The sequence below is a fragment of the Crocuta crocuta genome, unplaced genomic scaffold (genome assembly GCF_008692635.1).
Source record: "Crocuta crocuta isolate KB4526 unplaced genomic scaffold, BGI_CrCroc_1.0 scaffold457, whole genome shotgun sequence".
NCBI classification, from domain to species: Eukaryota; Metazoa; Chordata; class Mammalia; order Carnivora; family Hyaenidae; genus Crocuta; species Crocuta crocuta.
The window spans coordinates 4789746-4807470 of record NW_027531318.1 but is presented as its reverse complement, the minus strand read 5'-3'; the positions used below and the strand labels follow the sequence as shown (position 1 = coordinate 4807470).

General features: G+C 33.1%; 1 protein-coding gene and 1 long non-coding RNA gene across 5 annotated transcripts in view; one reads left to right on the top strand and one right to left on the bottom strand.

The window, feature by feature from the left end:
* Window positions 1–17725, top strand: part of ZEB1 (zinc finger E-box binding homeobox 1) — a 200787-nt gene that overhangs the window by 39827 nt on the left and 143235 nt on the right. The window lies entirely within an intron of this gene.
* Window positions 1–17725, bottom strand: part of LOC144237990 (uncharacterized) — a 32840-nt gene that overhangs the window by 6237 nt on the left and 8878 nt on the right. The window contains exon 2 of the long non-coding RNA XR_013336969.1: window positions 11646–11775. This is a non-coding gene — a long non-coding RNA (uncharacterized LOC144237990). The remainder of the gene's footprint in view (window positions 1–11645; window positions 11776–17725) is intronic.

Here is a 17725-nt window from a genome sequence, read left to right as displayed (position 1 = left end):
TAACTGGGAACTCGGAGTGGGATGGGAATCAATATAGATGAAAGTCTAATGGTTCTCTCTTAAACAGTTAGGAGTAAAGTACCCCAAAAACAAGAGACCTGTGATATCAGAGAGAAATCACACTATAGCAATCTGAGTAGATCAGGGACTTATGAAAACAGTACTGTATTAAAAGCATAATATAACTTTTATATTAATAATCAAGAAGAGGCTCGATTGTTTTTTACACTCTGATGTTTTGAATATTGCCTCCCAATAACATATATAGTATATAGTTATTGTAGGCAATTAAGAAAACAGAGAAAAGTAATATATAACACTTTTCTTTAAAAGCCAGGAATAGGTAAAAATAGATTTTATAATATTCTAAACATGTTTAGAACTTGGTACATTATCAGTTTTCTAAAAGCTAATTTGTTTCCAAATTAATCTGATTTTTAGCTTAAATAAAAAGAATATTAATTAACTCATGTAAGAAAGCACCAGAAGTAAGTTATTGCACCAGACAAACATTGTTAGTTAAGCCAGTGGCTCAGTGATTTCTTAACGGACTTGGTTCGTCTTTCTGTTCTACTTTTCTTCTACATAGTGTTACTTTATCCCAGTGTTGTAGTTAACAGAATGGCTACCAATCGCAATCAGGATTTTGTGTTTCTTCAGATCCAAAGAAGATAACTTCACTTTCAAGGGCAGTATAGCTTTTTTTCTTTCTCTTCCTTCACCCCTGCTTGCTTCTCATTGACCTAAATTTGTCTAATTCTAAAATACCTAAACTAATCATTGATAAGGGAGAAGGGACTTACCATAATAATGGGTTAGACAAATTGTGAGCTAGGCTGGAGGCTCAGGGTCTGTCAGCTTCCCCTGAGGCACACAGTCTACTGGGAGAGACTTGGATACTGATTCAAATCATGGATCTTTAGGAAGGCCCTGGATAAACGCCCAGCACTGGCCACTACAGGTGCTTTAAGGAGCATGTGCTATCTGAAATGTGTGCTTACACGAAGCACCAGCAGCTTTCCCAATCACTCCCAGGAAGTGTGAGGTGGGTCTCTGGGGAGTCTGTTCTCTGTCTCCTGTTCCAGCACCTTGTTAGCAAAACTTTATAACTACTGAGGATTGTTTTCCAAAAATTTTCTTGTCACTTAATAGACAGCTCTGTAGAATGAACTGTGTGGGCATAAATGGAACAAACTTAGTTTAGATAAATACAGTTTCTTAGATAAGCTTTACTTTGAAAAAGCATATAGTCTCCTTCTGGTACAAAAGGATTTTTGTACCAGGATCTCTGTAATTGTGTCATCCTTATTATCTGATTATAAAGGTGGAATATAATTTATGGGATTATTTACAAAGCAAAAATACTTAAAGTTTTAAAATCTTTGTATAGAAAATGCTAATTGTATACATTAAGCACCCATCATTGTGATCAAAATATTTAATCTGAAACCGTTTCTTTCAGTTTTTAGATTTCTAAATATTAGCCAAATATTGAGTATCTGGGTCACACTGCCATTACAAACAAATCTAGGCCAAAATGGTTTATGCTTTTTCTGTTGCCAGCTAAGTTCCTCTGTTTGACCAGGCTTGACTTTTTGTTTTATAGTTTCCTTTCAGCTAAATTTTACTTATGTTTGTGGAATACTGTGTTCTTTGTATGGAAGTGGTCCTCTTTCACCTTTTTCCCCCTAAATCAGGGTAACAGAACAAATAAATAACTATGCTTTTGGCTGCTGTGTTTCAGAATTGTTCCTGTACAAAGGGTCACGTGAGCTAAATTACCTACTGCAGTGCTAATTATTGTGTGAAACCTTGCTTAAGAGGCTAGAGAAACTGGGTTTTAGTACAGGAGCTGTAACATTTCTTAAAGAGTCAACCTGTATGCAGTCTGGTATTGAGAGTATCATAACTCCTAAAGACCCTGTGAAATTTAAATGTTAATTTGTTCCATTTGTCATACTACATAATGTGACATTTTTCTTCAAGTTAAGATGAGAAGTCTTAAGTGTAATGATACAGAGAGAAGGGAAGAGAGAGGAAACGTATATTGGAACAACAGATACTTCATCTGCGTCTTTGAAGTAGTGAGGGTATAAAAGTCTATTTTGAAAGGAGTATAGTTTATGACAGTTTGTGTTAATACAGGACCTGTAGTTTTCTTGAAATTAAGAACTTTATACTTTTTGGAATTTTTAATACTGTTCCTCTACATTTATAATGCTTGATTTCACAGTAATGTATCCTGTTTTGAAAATATAAAGTGATAGCATGTATACTTCATGAAGTTTTCTAGATAAAATAGTTTACTATCACTGGATATTCAATTAGTATGTTTCCAGATAATACATGCTTCCCTTCTTTGGTTGCTAAAACATTTCATCTCAGCCATTCTTATTGTAAAGTGTCATAGAAAGCCTCATAGGTTTTAATGATTCTGGATTATTGATGGGTATTTGTTAATACTGTGTCTCCAGGGGCTACTGAGGTATGTTATAGGGCCATTTGTCCTTAACAATAAACAGTTGTCAATAACTGTTGTTCTTTTGAGTTTTGTTAAATGGTATTTCTGTTTTTCAAAGCTTGATATTAATTCATAGGGCTACTAGCATGCAGAGAAGAGTATTTGTGAATAAAGTAAGAGAAAGAAGGTTCTTAATGGGCTTGAAGAGCACTCTAGTGAGGGAAGTACTTGGATTTTATGATGTTTATTTTTATTTCATTTGGTGCCTTCCCCCATCTCATGAACCTCTTTGTACCCAAGACCCCTTCCCCCCTCTTTTTTCCAAAAAGTATGGTACTTGGCATGTGTTCCAGATGATTAAGAGAGATGGGTTTGGATTTTGAAGCTAGACAGACAGTGAATGGGTTTATAACTGGATCATTTAATAGCACCAGAATCTTAGGTTCACAGCTGGAAAATGGGTATGTGGTACTTATATCTCAGGGTTGTGAGGATTAAAAATAATGGATCTTAAATCTAGTGTAGGAGATATTTTAATAAATGCTAGTTCCCTTTCCTTATGTTTTAAAATGAGTGATCCACTTACTTTGGAAATGACATTTGCCTATTTCAGTATGATACTGTAATGATTAATGAGTCAATATCCCTAAAATACAGTAGCTTTTAATATCTTTTTAATCACAAATAAATGGTATAGGACAAGATTTTGTTGATTAATTTGCTTGATCATACAAATAAAATAAAATAAGGTGGAATATTTCAGAAGACTGAAATACAGATTCTGAGGTAAGAAAAGTATTTTTTTAATAAATGTAGGAGACATTTTTTTCAGCCAATAGAACTCATCATGTTGAAATATTTTGTTGATATCTCCAGAGAGTTCATAAACTACTAGTGAGTGCTATTTCTTTAATGCAAAGGTAAATGTTATTCTAGAAATCATGTAGACAAGTTAAAAACCTCACAGAGGTCTCCAGACCATTTTATATTTTACCCTATTGGAGCAAGTTTCAGTAACCTGAAACAGTACTGCATGGGTGCTCTAGTATATCACATTTATTGTTATGAAATTTTATAATTGTCCATAGGTTTTAGCTAATCCATTTACAGATCAGATTATAAGGATATCATTCACTTAATAAGTACCCTAAATACACAGGTAGTGCCATTGAGTTTTTGACGATACCAGAGGGAAAAAACAAAGGCACTGCCTTTAAGGAGCTGTCTCGCAGTAATATGAACACCTTGATTGAGAAGTTCCATAGATGTAATATGATGAAATACTACAAAATTGCCTATTAAAAACTTCTCAGAGGGGCACCTGGGTGGCTCAGTCAGTTAAGCATCTGACTTCAGCTCAGGTCGCGATCTCATGGTTTGTGAGTTCGAGTCCCGTGTCAGGCTCTGTACTGACAGCTCAGAGCCTGGAGTCTGCTTCAGATTCTGTGCTTTCCTCTCTTTCTCTGCCCCTTCCCTGCTCGCAGTATGTCTCTCTCTCTCTCAAAAATAAACATTAAGAAAAAAATTAAAAAAAAAAAAACTTCTCAGAAAGACTGGGAAGGGAATAGTGAGTGGGCTGGAGGCAAGATTTTAATGAGAATCAAAGATGTGATTTAAAATTTTTTTATGTTTAAGAATGATGTATGAAATTTAAAGGTGAGTTAAATCTAACAAAGCAAGGTTTCTCACTTCTAAAGAAAATGAGCTTTATTGAGATTTGTTCTTAAGTACAGATATGTGATTGTACAGATATGGTAGTGGTAAGGTAGAATTAATTTGTTTAGCATTGTTGCCTGTTCAAAAGAGTTTTGATGAGTAATGAAAGGATTTAGATGTTGCCTAAGGAGTACTCTGACTTTTGAGACCAACTGAACTTAAAAAGTTGTTGTATTTCACTAGAAGCATCTTATGAGTTAAGACTGAATAGACAATGAAATCTCAGATGAGTTAGTGGCCAACTTTTATCCTTACAACTAAATCTAAGCAGTATTTTGACTATTTCTTTTTATGTTACCCATTTACAAATATTCTGAACATCTTTTTCTGCCCATTTATATATAACTGGTATTAGTTATATCACCTGAAACATTCAAGATAAAACTTCTTATTTCTAATGCTATCCATGTAGCATGCTTTAATTGGTAGACAATTTATGAAAAATGGGTAAAAGAGGGTGCCAGGAAGTGAAAGAAAAATAGAAGTAGTATCTTGGCAAATTCTAGGAAATTGTCTGTTTTATAAAAAGATTTGATACAATTTTATACATTCCTCAAACCCATGTTCTTAGTCTGTAAGAGTTGGGTGTAAGACTGAATGTATGCCTTAAAGTGTATGAAGAAAATTCAATTTAATCATATAGCTTTATTTCCTTAACTTTATGAATTGGTTCTTTGCATTTGTTGGGGCTGATGATATGAATGTTTGAAATGTAGTATGGAAGTTAAAAAATTGAAATCTTTCTAAGAAAAGTATCTTTTTCTGAGATACAACTGTTTCTTTCCTTGATTATAGTAACAAAACCATTTGTTCTTAAGGGGTCTTGATTTGCTGTTGACTAGCTGTGTAACTTAGCACCAATATGGTCTGTTACTGGAACTGGTTCTTCATTTATAAAATTAGGGATGTTAAAATCTAAAGCTCTTATCAGTAGATTAGTAGAACATATTTTATCGATAGATACATACATACATACATACATACATACATACATTCAAACACATTGGCAGGTCTTTGCTGTTCATTATTGCTGGAATGTGAAACTAGTTTTGTTGTGTTGGGTTCATTATCGATAATGTTGTTCACACCAAGCAAATCATTCTGTGTTTTTTTGACTCGTGATTTTGTTAATCTCTTGGTACTCTTCAGGATATGTGTCATGTATTAAAAATTAAATTACTGCCATGATGATTAGCATTACTAGAATGAGTGACATAGCAAATTTAGAACTCATACTCAAGGCCCATTTTTAAAAAATATATCCAGTGTTCTGTAATTTCATTTGACTAAAAAAACAGATCTTTGCTCTTCTTGCAGAGTAAGGACGTGACTACTTCTATAGCTGTATTATGTGATTAATTTTTGCTTTGTGGATTTCATCAGGCTAAATAAGAATAAAATTGTTGTATATTTTCTGTTTAAAAATGTATTTGTTACAAAGTCTTCTCAGATCAGCCTCACATATGACAAACCTATTCAAATAATTTAAGCTGCCCCAGTGCTCTTGTTTCTTTCTTGAACATCTAACATTTATATGTCTTTCTGAGCTGTTTTGGTCCTTCCTCCACCCCCATGTTAAGTTTTGGGTTATAAACTTGCTGAGAAAGGAATTTCATCTTTCCTTTGTATCTCATACTACCCAAGAAAGATTTAACCATAGATTTATTATTCACCTTATATTCTCTTTTACATAATACTTTGATATCAGGTTATTGATAGCAGAAAGCCTGTCAGGGTATAGGTTGGAATAGATGTGCATGTGTGTGTATAAATGTGCTTGTGTATGTATAGGAGAGAGGGTAGGCACATAGAATATGTGAGAATTGGGGGTTACATGTTATGTTTAGCATTCTCATCTGAGTATTACATAACTAGTTTTATGCACTTTAGACTATTATACTTGACCTTCAGAAATAACTTTTCGTCAGTGGTAAATGCGATACCTCAGGACATGTTTTCCATTGCTTTCATGTTTTCCTTTTAGCTTTATTATGTTGTATATTTTCCAAACACTTAAATGGTCAAGGATAAAAAATTATTGAAATGGGTCAACTTCTATAGCTGGGCAGAAATGATGGGAGCTCTGTACTATATCTTACTAACATATTGGAACTGTTTAATATGTCTCATACTTGAGAAGGCATCAAAACAGACTATAAAACTCAACAATCATAAAGTTTAATGGCTGAAAATCATATATAATTGACAGCCTTTACAAAGATTAGCTGTAATAATTAAGAGGAAAAAGAGCCTAAATTTGGTGCAGAAAAAGGGCTGAGTTGTTGTTGCACTGTAATTAGAAGTTAGTATCCATGCATTTTTGTCTTCATAATACAAACAATGATATTTGCAGGTAGGACATGTCTTTTCAGTGTTACTTTTAACTTCTTATGGTATGTACTACTACAAGTAGTTGATGGTTTAGTAAATATTTTATGAATATACATGATACTATCAAAATATTTCCAAATATTGTAATATTTGGAGTCAGTGTTTGACAGAACTTAAATTTGTGACAGTACAATTTATAGATATGTCATTGAATAAATTCCATCTTTATTGTGTGTTAATTTGGGTTACAAAATAATTGAGGAACTTCGTTAGAAGAAATTGGAAGTTTACTTAAAACTGTTCTTGGAAGATACTAGAATTTTAGAGGTTTTTTTTTCTTTTGTCCTAGCATTTCTTCTTAAATATAATGACTGCTTGAAAGGATATAAATCAAAGTCACTCACTTTATTTTCCAGTTTAGAGTCATTGATCATTATCAGTTGGTGGGTGTGGAAACAACTTAATAAAGTTTGGGTAATTTAGTTTCAGTTTAAATTCTCAACTGGCAATTGGCCGAAAACTCCCCATCAGAAGACGTGAGCATCCAAATGTCATTTTGTGATTTGGCTACTGTCTGCTTGAATAGGAAGGCCCTATCAAGAAAAACTAATGGAGTGATTAACTATCAAAAGAAAATCAATGGTAAGAGTTTTCATTTAAATTATGTGTGAGTGGGTGTGCATGCGTGTGCGCACACGCGTGCGTGTGTGTGTGTGTAAAGCATACCATTTATTATTTGAATTAAAATTTTAGAGCTTTAAAAATCTAGGACATAATGCGAAATATTTGAATTTTGAACTTATATGTCTGTGACTTACATTTGTAATAAAATAAATGCAAAGAATGGTTTTATAGAGATTTTATATTCTTAATGTTGATAAGATACTAATTAAAAATGTCAAAAATAAGTTATGTAATTCATAATTGTGTAACAAATTCAGGGTTTTTTTTTGGTAGAGAACCAGTTCTCTTTAAAAAAATAGCATTTTACAAATATTGCTTGAGTGAAGTTTAACTTTTTTAAAAAACAAATTTATACAAAACTGAATTTGTTAGTTTCATAGATGCTTCTTACTAAAGCAAATGTCATAAACTGCAATAAAATAGTCTATTGATCTCTGTTTTGTTTTTTACTCTCATTATAAAATGATGGGTGGGGAGAAGGGAAATACATAATGAAATCCACTTAGTTTAGCATTAGGATTTTAAAATTGTATCATTGCTACTACATCTCTGTGGGAAATACTAACATATCAGGAATAGATGTTAAAATGAAGTGAAGTGCCTGTTCATATTATAATACAGTATCAAATTTTGGTGAAAAAATCGACATCTCACCCCTGCCTTAATACACATTTACATTGAGAAAATAATTTAAGTTTGGTTACATTTTTATATGCTTCAAGTGGCCTTAAATGTAATGTTTTTATTCTCTTTGTATTTACTTCTTAGATTATCCCTTTATTTGGACATCTGTGCCCTCTCAGATTCGTGGTTAGTTATGTTAACTTTGGACAGAAGTGAAAGTAGTAGCTTATAGAGGTTGAAATTAAAAAATTCTGTTTATCAGAGCTTATTTTAGTATCCTCATGGCCACAGTAGCTTTGTGATAACTGGATAATGGGTGTTGAAGCTCAGATATTAATAATATATTGTGATTTTTGTTGTCAGACTTACAGTTTTTGAGATTGACATAGTTTGAGTAATTTGTCTTGCTCAGTTAGAGATGTCAAAATGATTATAACTGAAGGTGACTGTGTTTTTAACTATTTCCTAGAGCTTAATAATGAACATATCAGGAATAGCATATGTGGCAAGCGCGTAACACAGCATCTGTCATTATGTAAGCATTCAGATGTTGACAGTGAACTAAGATGGCAACATCTGTCCTTCAATCCATCTACCTAGTAATTCCAGTTTTTAGAGATTATCTGTTATGTGCCATCCGTTCAGCTAGGTGCTAAGGATAAAATGTCACTGTTAAAAACAGATTCTTTTTTTAACTGCTCTTGAACTTCCGTGTAGAATAGTATTTATGGTGTAGAAATTATTCAGACAAATGTAAAATTGCAACTGGAACCAATACTATGGAAAGGCAAAAGTCACTATGAGAGTAGAAGCAACCCACACAGAACCCATACATTACTTTTTAAAGTGAATTGATAACTTGTTTTAACTTTTAAAGTTTGTAATTCTATTTAAATGGGTATCTTCTAAGCAAGGTGTGCAGAAAGATTAAATTGGTTAACTGTGGAGAAATACATTTTTTATGCTGCTAGTCTATTTTCTTAGGTTTCTAAAAAAAGAATTTACAACAAAGTAACATCAAGAATTTAGTCAAAGTAGCATTCTTATGTGAGAATTTCACTTAGAGGAGAGAATTCTTAGGGGGTGCTTAAACATTTCAGGATTGAATACAGTGAATGAGGACTCTGATTCCTTCAGCTGAATTTAAGTTAAAGGATGTCAACCATAAAATAACTACTCTCCTTTCTTAGCAACTGTTCCATTCTATTATCTAGTACAGGGATTTATTTATCACTCATTTATGTCATTGAGTTGTTACATGTAGACATTTCTTAATGGCAGTATGATTTTGTTAATCAACTTTTATCCCTTTTTGAAAGAAAAGAATATAAAATTTGTTTCTTTTATAAATTTATTCTAACACATATGCATTAAATTTTTGAAAATAAAATGGAAGAGTATTTGGATGCCTAATAAATGTTTACAGTTTTTCTATGGGATGCAGAATCTCATCTAAGGCAAAGACACAAGTGATGTTTGAAGAATTATGAAATTAGTTTTTTAATGTTAGATGTGTCAATATTTTTATTTTTTAAAATGTTTAATTTATTTTAAGAGTGAGAGAGAGCATGTGTGAACAGGGGGAGGGGAGGGACAGAGAGAGAGGTGAGAGAATCCCAAGCAGGCTCTGTGCTGTTGAGCAGGGAGCCCCACATGGGGCTCCATCTAACAAAGGACCATGAGACCATGACCTGAGCTGAGATCAAGTCATACACTTAACCAGCTGAGCCATTCAGGTGCCCCATCTGTCAACATGTTTAGAAACTCTCATTGAAGACCAGCTTTTCTTTATTCGTCTGATAGTATAAACAGATTGAATTAGAGCATGCAGTCTAGTATGCAATGAAAATTCAAGAAGTTTAGTTTTACAGTGGAAATGATCTTTGCCTATTTTACTAAAATATGTAAGCTATTTAAAATATTTAGTAAATGTCTTTCTCAAGTAGCAGAATCAAAATTAATTCCGTTAACTTTTTATTTAAAATTATTGTGTTGAATTTCATCCCTGCAGTAATGTCTAAATTACTCAAAAGAAGGTCACCAACCTCAGTATTCTGATTTGAAGTTCCTAGCTCTAATACCTAGGTAATTCTACTTAACAGTGCTGGAAGAAAGGAGTCCTTTCCATACCTCCCAAGAGTGTCTGGAGGGAATTTTTCCTTTCCGGGTAACATACCTAACAGTTCCCATGACATTACATTTTTTTGACAGCTCTTTTTGCCTCTGTGCAGTTAGCTTTGATTGGTCTATGATGTCAGCTGGAGAATTGGGCAGTTAGCCATATAAAGATGCTTTAAAAACAGATGTGTGTATATCACAGATGGAAGATGATACATTTAATTTACTGAAATCAATAAAAAAAATAGCCCTTTTTCTAAGCAAACAAAGGTCTACCAGTAGTTATCAGTTTTTAATTTTTTTAACAAACAATCCAGTATCTGATTGGGTGTGTATGTTGTAATATAATGACTTCTGTTTGGAATTTTGGAGCTACTACTGTCAGAAGAAATGGTGATTAACAATGGTATTGAATTGGAAGTTTGAGAATGGAATATTTTAATAAAAGTTATTGTTCATAGTTGTGAGAAGGAAAAGAACATTTTTCAAATCATTATGTAAGGAAAAATCTTTTAAATGTGGAAAATAAAATGGAGTGCCTTCTAGAATTCATTCTTTTGAGTCTATGACAGAAATTTATAAAGAAAGAATTCTTGCTAAGATTTATAAGGATTATTTGGAGAAAATCTGTGGCACATCTTAAAAAGTAATATAGTCATACAAGTATATAAAATATTACATGAAATAGCTATCAATAGCAATATTAAGGTACTATTTATTGTGAGATCTTTACTAAATGAACTTAAGAGATAAAAGACCCAATCCAATCCATTCATTCTATAAATTCTTACTGGCAAATTGCTTTATGTCAGGCATGGCATTAGGCATTGGAGATATAATCATGAATAAGATAGATGTGGCCCTCTAGTTTATACTCTGTCAGGGAAGATAGACATTAAATAAATAACTACAGTTAAGGTTAGTGGTTTGTGACTTTATAAAAACAGAGCTGTTCTTTCTTAAAGATACCTTGAGAATTGATCTCTAGTATGCTAATCATTTAATCAGTTTACTTTCTTCATGAAATAAAGTTATTCATTTTGACTTAAAAATTGAATAAAAATTCTTTGGGAATCAGTCTTAGAAATTGGTAGAGACTGAAATAGTCTTGGTTTTTATGTAGCTTATTTAAAACAAGAAACTACTATGGAAAGATCTTCAAGTTTCTAAGTACCAAGAAAAGTGAATATAAGCAGAATAAACTCATAATGCCTCATGTATGTTATACACTACAGTTCATTTAATAACATTATTAAAGCAGTTTTACATGAAAAGTGTCAAAGTTATAGTGGTTAAGAAGCTACACCCTAGAGTTGGGCTGGTTGGATTTGAATATTAACTCTGGCATTTGTAAGCTTTGCGATTTAAGGAAAGCTGTGTAACTCCTCTGATCTTCAGTTTCCTCATCTGTAAAGTGGGGACAATAAGAGTACATACTTTCTAGAAAAATTAGTTGTTTGATGTGTATAAAATGCCTAGAACAGTGTCTGGCACGTAGGATGTGCTTAAAGGCTCCATGTTGCAGTTAACAACAATAATAACACTAATGAAATAATTTCCTCATGTCAAAATGTCCTGCCTAATTCACAAAGTTGGGCCAACACTCTGAAGTAATTTCAGAATGTTGGCTTAAATATATATATATAGGTATTACACTACAAAGAACTGTTAGCTTTATTACTGCTAAACAAAATGTCAGTGAGAGTCTCACCCAGGTCTTGGGCCCTCTTTAGTAAGCACCAATAGAGCAGTCACTCAAAGGCCTCCATAAATTGCCATCTCCAGGACCATCGTTGTCTCAGGATTTAATCCCCAGGCATCATGGAACTGATCTTTCTTGTCTAAGAAAAGAAGTAGCAAAAATCTTATTTATCCCCTAGGGGATGAGCTGAAACAAGGGGAGAGTCAGTTTGAGAAGGAAATGACTATGTTGATAATAAGTATTTTTTCCTTGCAGATATCTAAAGAAATGATTTTTTTCCTCTAATAGGTCTACAAAATATTTGTGACATTTATAACTCTAATTATATGTAGCATTACTTGTTACTTTACTTACATCAGAGAACAAATTTTCTTTCATAAAATAATCATATAATACATTACTACTCCTATATGTAATTATTTGTAAAAAAAATATATTTTTGTGTCGACTTTCACTCTGTCTTTTAGTTTGATATCCTAGAAAAATGTAAGAGTTAAATAATTTTTGCTAAGTGATTCTTGTTGGAAAATGATTTCAGGGTGAAATTTAATATGACGTTTCCTTTGAGCTATGATTCTGATTTAAGTCTGCATACATAAAAAGAGAATTTGTGGATTGATTCAATTATAAGTGCAAGCAAGTACTCTAATGAATTGTTTTCAGATTAAATATTTGAATTAAATGTCAAGATTTCATAACCTAGTTGTTTTTGTTTGTAATATGGAAATATTTTTCATTATTAAGATGCTAAGTGAGAGAAAATTCTTTGAATGCTGCAAGTGTGGTTGCCCATGACCGTAATTAGTTTAAATAGGATCATTCACGAAGTGTCTGTTGAAAACTTACTAGCTATCTACCACTTGCCGGTTATAGTGTTATGGTATCAAAAGAATTATGCCATCACTCTGTTTAGGCCCTTGGAAGACTAGGGCTGTGGAAGGAATACTTAGACATGAAGCAGGAAATCTGAGACCTTTTTCCTGTTCTGCCACATATATCTTAAATAAAAGAACCTATTAAAATTATGAGGCCACTTAGTGTCCAGTCTTTTTGCTAAATATAGGTCATGTGTGCATATGCCTGTATATATGTACATGTATATATATATATATCCATCCTAAATCATCGCACCAAATTGAAATGAAGAGCTAAGAATTCATTAAGCTTTTCAATGTCCAAATGTAATCAAGTAAAAAATTCTGTTTTGCGAAATATTTTGCATGATTCCTTCAAGTGGAAATACATTATTGATTTTTACGTATACTTTTTAGGATTTCTCAAATATTCTTATATAAATTATATACTGTTCCAGAAATTCACAAGGGGAACATAAAATTTCTATAGAATTTCAAACTGATTTCCTTGTAAGTGATTAATTTTTCTAATAAAAATTTTCAGTCGATACCAAATTATTTTTTTATACCGCTGACTCACTTTTTATTTAAAAAATAGTTTTAAATAGCTACAGCAATTAGTACCAACTCTACCATTTGCCAACATTATTAAAGCATGTCTAGTTCTGTAGCATCATGAGTTCTCAGGTTAATTTTACTAATTCATTAAAAATTAGACTAATGCATTTTAAGAGAAAAGAAAGTATAATTCACGTGTACACATACAAACTTGTTTGCTTTGCTAAGGAATCTCATGGACTCACGTAAACATCATTCACTCCCACTAAAGAGGAGAGGACTGGTTGGGAGCTGCTGATTGGGGCACCATGAAATTATTTATCTCTGCATTAGTGTTGCATAGGTCTGTGTCCCGACTGGTATTGAGTCAGGTGAATGTTGGGTAAAAAATGCCATAAGTATATATACACGCATGAACACACACTAACCATAAGAAGTTGTTTGGTATATTTATTGAACTACTAGGTACTACTGTAGTCATAATTAGAATAATTTTTCATATAAAAAATCAAAGAATTAAAATTGAAGCCATTTAAAACTTAAAAGAAAATTTATCATTAAATTAAACATGACAGATGCAAAAATAAAAAGAAAGAAAATTTAAGAACACCTACATTGTGAGCTACTTCATTTTAAATGTTAAAATGTTACAAGGGTATTGAATGCAAACATTGTTTGGACAAGAATAACATTTAAAAGTTACTTGGAGGAGAAGCACCCAGGTAGCTTAGTTGGTTAAGTGTGTGACTTCAGCTCGAGTCATGATCTCACTGTTCGTGAGTATGAGCCCTGCGTCAAGCTCTGTGCTGGCATCTCGGAGCCTAAAGCCTGCTTCAGGTACTGTGTCTCCCTCTCTCTCTCTGTCCCACCTGCTTGTGCTCGCTCGCTCTCTCTCAAAAATAAATAAACATAAAATTAAAAAATAAGTTATTTGGAGGAAATATTAAAGCAATCATATGAAAGAAGACAAATTTATAAGAAAACAAAATTAACAGAAAAGACTTTTTTGAAGAATTTGCTTAACTGTGGTGTCATGTGGAAAAAAGTTTATATGTCATTATGCAATCATTAAAAATGAAGTCAAGAACCAGCAAATAATAATTACCCAATTGCTTTGAAAATAAAGTGACAAGTCGTGGTCACATCTTAAACTGTAGAATTCTTTCTGTAAAGGGAGATTAAGTGCTGACAGCTGTCCCCTGATGGCCGTACTCATGGTAGCATGCAGAAGGGGTGTATGCAAGGCTTCCAGGGTGAAATGTATTTTTGCCACATTTTACCCAGTAGAAATTCATTTACATTTTTAAGAGAAGCATATAAATCCAAATAGCCCTGTGAATGTTAAACCTTTATCTGTCATTTACTTGAATACCCGAGTACCTATTTGTTAAATATAACATACTGTGCTTTCACAGTAGCACAGTGAGACTATAACCACGACATCCTGTTACTTAATGGAGACCAGTCAGTCTCATTTAGAGAAGGAAATATCAAATGGTTACAGAAGGAGTCATTTAAATAGTGGAACAGTTTGTAAAACTGCAGACTCAACTATCATGTGCCATTAAAATAAGAAGGCACCAGCTTGAGTTTATTGAGATATGAAAGAGGTAAGATACCAAAATAAAATAATTTGCCTTGCATTGATTCAGTGTCCCCTATACACTATAAATCTTTTGTTTGTTTGGGGGGCACAAATTATTTTACTTTCCTGAAATTTTGTTTCCAAAAGTATTGTTGAGCTAGAATTAAAAAGGTTTTTTTTTCTGTACAGATATTTATATATGCAGTAACAAGATGAACAAGTCTAATTGATTTTAATTGGTTTTTTGAGTATAATTGATATGTAATGTTACATTAGTTTCAAGTGTACAATATACCAATTCCACAAGTGTATATACTATGTTATGCTCACCTCAAGTGTAGCTACCCTCTGTCAGTATGCAACACTGTTGCAATACCATCTATATATTTTTTAAGAAAAAAATTTTAATGACTCAATTAATTGCCTAGAAAATGACCCATTTGGAGACCGGAATGCTCATATTAGCTAAGGCAAACCCTTCCTGGTTGTCAGGTACCCAGGAAAACAAATTCAGTGAGTCAGAATTCAATCTTGTTTGAGTGCCTATTATGTTTAACAGTGGATTTTGTTTTCATTATATGTTATTTTATTGAATCTCTCAAAAGTTCTATCAGAAATATGCTATTCTGTCTCTCTTAGTGATGAGGAAACTGAGGTTCAGAGAGGCTGACTGACTTTCCCAAGGTTGCACAGCTAGTGTTCAAAGTGGTTTGTAGGCCAAGTAAGGCAAAGTCTAGAAAGCATTCATTGCATGTGATAGTTAGAAGACCATTTGATGTTTCAGTGGAGAGATGGGAAAGGCTGATTACATTGGTTTAAAGGTGGGTGAAGACCCAGAAAATTATTAAGACAGGTATGGGCAACATTTTGGAGAAATCTGGATGAGAGAGGAAGTAGAGAGGGCTAAGTTGGGATGCAAAGGAAAGGCAGAAGGTTTGGAAGACACAGTGGTGGGAGGCAAGGAGGGTTGCGGGAGGGAAAATGGGAAGAATTAATTTAAAAATGAATCTTTTAAAATGTGGGCACATCTGTTGCAAGACAGGCTGTGCTGTCTTTTGCCTCCTTGTTTTGTATAGATTATGAATGTTTGGTATGTGGAAAGGTAGTAAATAATAGTTTTGTTTTTACTTACACTAGAATATATTTAGCTTCCTCAGTGATGTTTCTGGGGGGCTGGACTTTTAAAACTTGTTGTAAAAATTTTCAAACATACACAAAAGAAGAGATGCTCGTGTAATAAATGCCCTCTATCTGTGGCCCAAATTTAACAGTTAACCGAATTTTGCCACATTTGCTTCATCTACTTCCTCTTTTTTCCTTAACTGTTTTAAAGTAGATCCCTTATCTTAAATCTTTTTACTTCTACATTCTTCAGTACACACTTCTTTAAAGATATTTTTCTTATGTAACCAGAATACCTTTCTGACATTAAACAAAATTAACGATAATTATTTATTACCTGATATTATCTCCTTGTTCAGTTTCCTCCACTTGTGATTCAAAATGTCGTATTAGATTTGGGTTGCTGAATGCAAACCAGATCCAGATAGCATGTGATTGGTAGGACTTCTCTATGATTAAAATGCCTTTTCTTCCCTACTATCTGTTTACCTCCCTTGCCCTTTTACCTCCCTCACCCATTTCCTTCTCTCCTTGTCTTCCCCCTTTCTTTCCTGTTCATGGCTTATTAAAGAAACTGAGTAAGCTTTCTCATATAATATCCCCATTCTGGATTTTTCTGTCAGCTTCCCCAGTTAACTTACTTCTCTAACCTCTAAATTGCCTGCAAATTAGCAATTAGCTGAAAATAATTAGATTCAGGCTCAGCTTTTATTTTGATGCTGGAGAGAAGGTGGACAGGAATACTTCATACATGGGACTTTTTCTTCACACTGGGTCACATCAGGGAGCATGTGGTACCTGTCTGTCATGCTCTTAGTGATGCTGAAATCACTCAGTGGTGACAGCCCATTCTCTCCAATGAGAGGTTTCCATGAACCTCTTCTCTCCTTTTTTCATCTCTTGCTAATTGTTTTCTGAATCGATTCTATCATTAGGGTTTGCAAGTTAATGAATTTTTAATCTGCCATCCCTTCTACATTTATTAGTGGAATTTCTTCTATAAAGAAGAAATTTCTTTCTATAAAGAAGAAATTTCTTTTGTAAACTATGGCTTTTGGATTTCCTGACATAGTTCATCCCAGAAAGAAACCTGGTACTTTTGATATCTCTTTAATACCCAGGAGTAACTTTGAGTATAAGGAGCACATAGCTTTAAGTACCCATGTAATTGTAGGATTTTTATAGAGCAAAAGTATTTCTTATGTGATTTTCATGAACATTATCATTATTAGGATAACTTGGTATAATCAACATACTCAGTGTTGACCAGATTGGAATTGGGGACCTTTTCCTGGTTCTGCTTGGTCAAATATACTATTTTGTGTTAAATCATGGATGATAAATTAAACTTCAAGGAATAGTAGACTTTATTAAGTCTGCAAGCTAAACAGTGTCACCTAACAGAATAGTAGCATAGGTGGAGATGACTTTATATTGCTACAATTATAAATTCAAGAGTGAAATAGTCATCATTTTTATTATTAGTTTATTCAAAATCACCATTAACTTCATTTTTATTTAACACTGCCCACGGACAGAACCTGAAGAAGAAGAAAAAAGTCAAAATATTTTATTTTAGATGACCTGATTGATTAGGAAAATCTATGACCGTCAGCTTTAAAACCATTTGTGAAGGATGAATATTTAATAAAGTATAGAATACACTGTATCTTTACATCAGTAGTACGGAAAACAATGGGAAAAGACCCAACTCAGAATTGCAACAAACAAAGTATACTACTTAGCAATAAATTTGAGAAAGATGTCAGACCTTTAGAAAGAAACCATTAACATATTTGAAAACGGCATGTGAGAATGATGTGAGAATATTGGCAAACTGGCTATAATTTATAGATTTCTAGGTTTGCTTCTGACTCTCAAGACTTCTGGTGATTTATAGTCATTCTACAATGAGGGGAAGTCTCACCCCTACACCCCTACAGTGTATCAGAAACCTTTTAAAACAACAG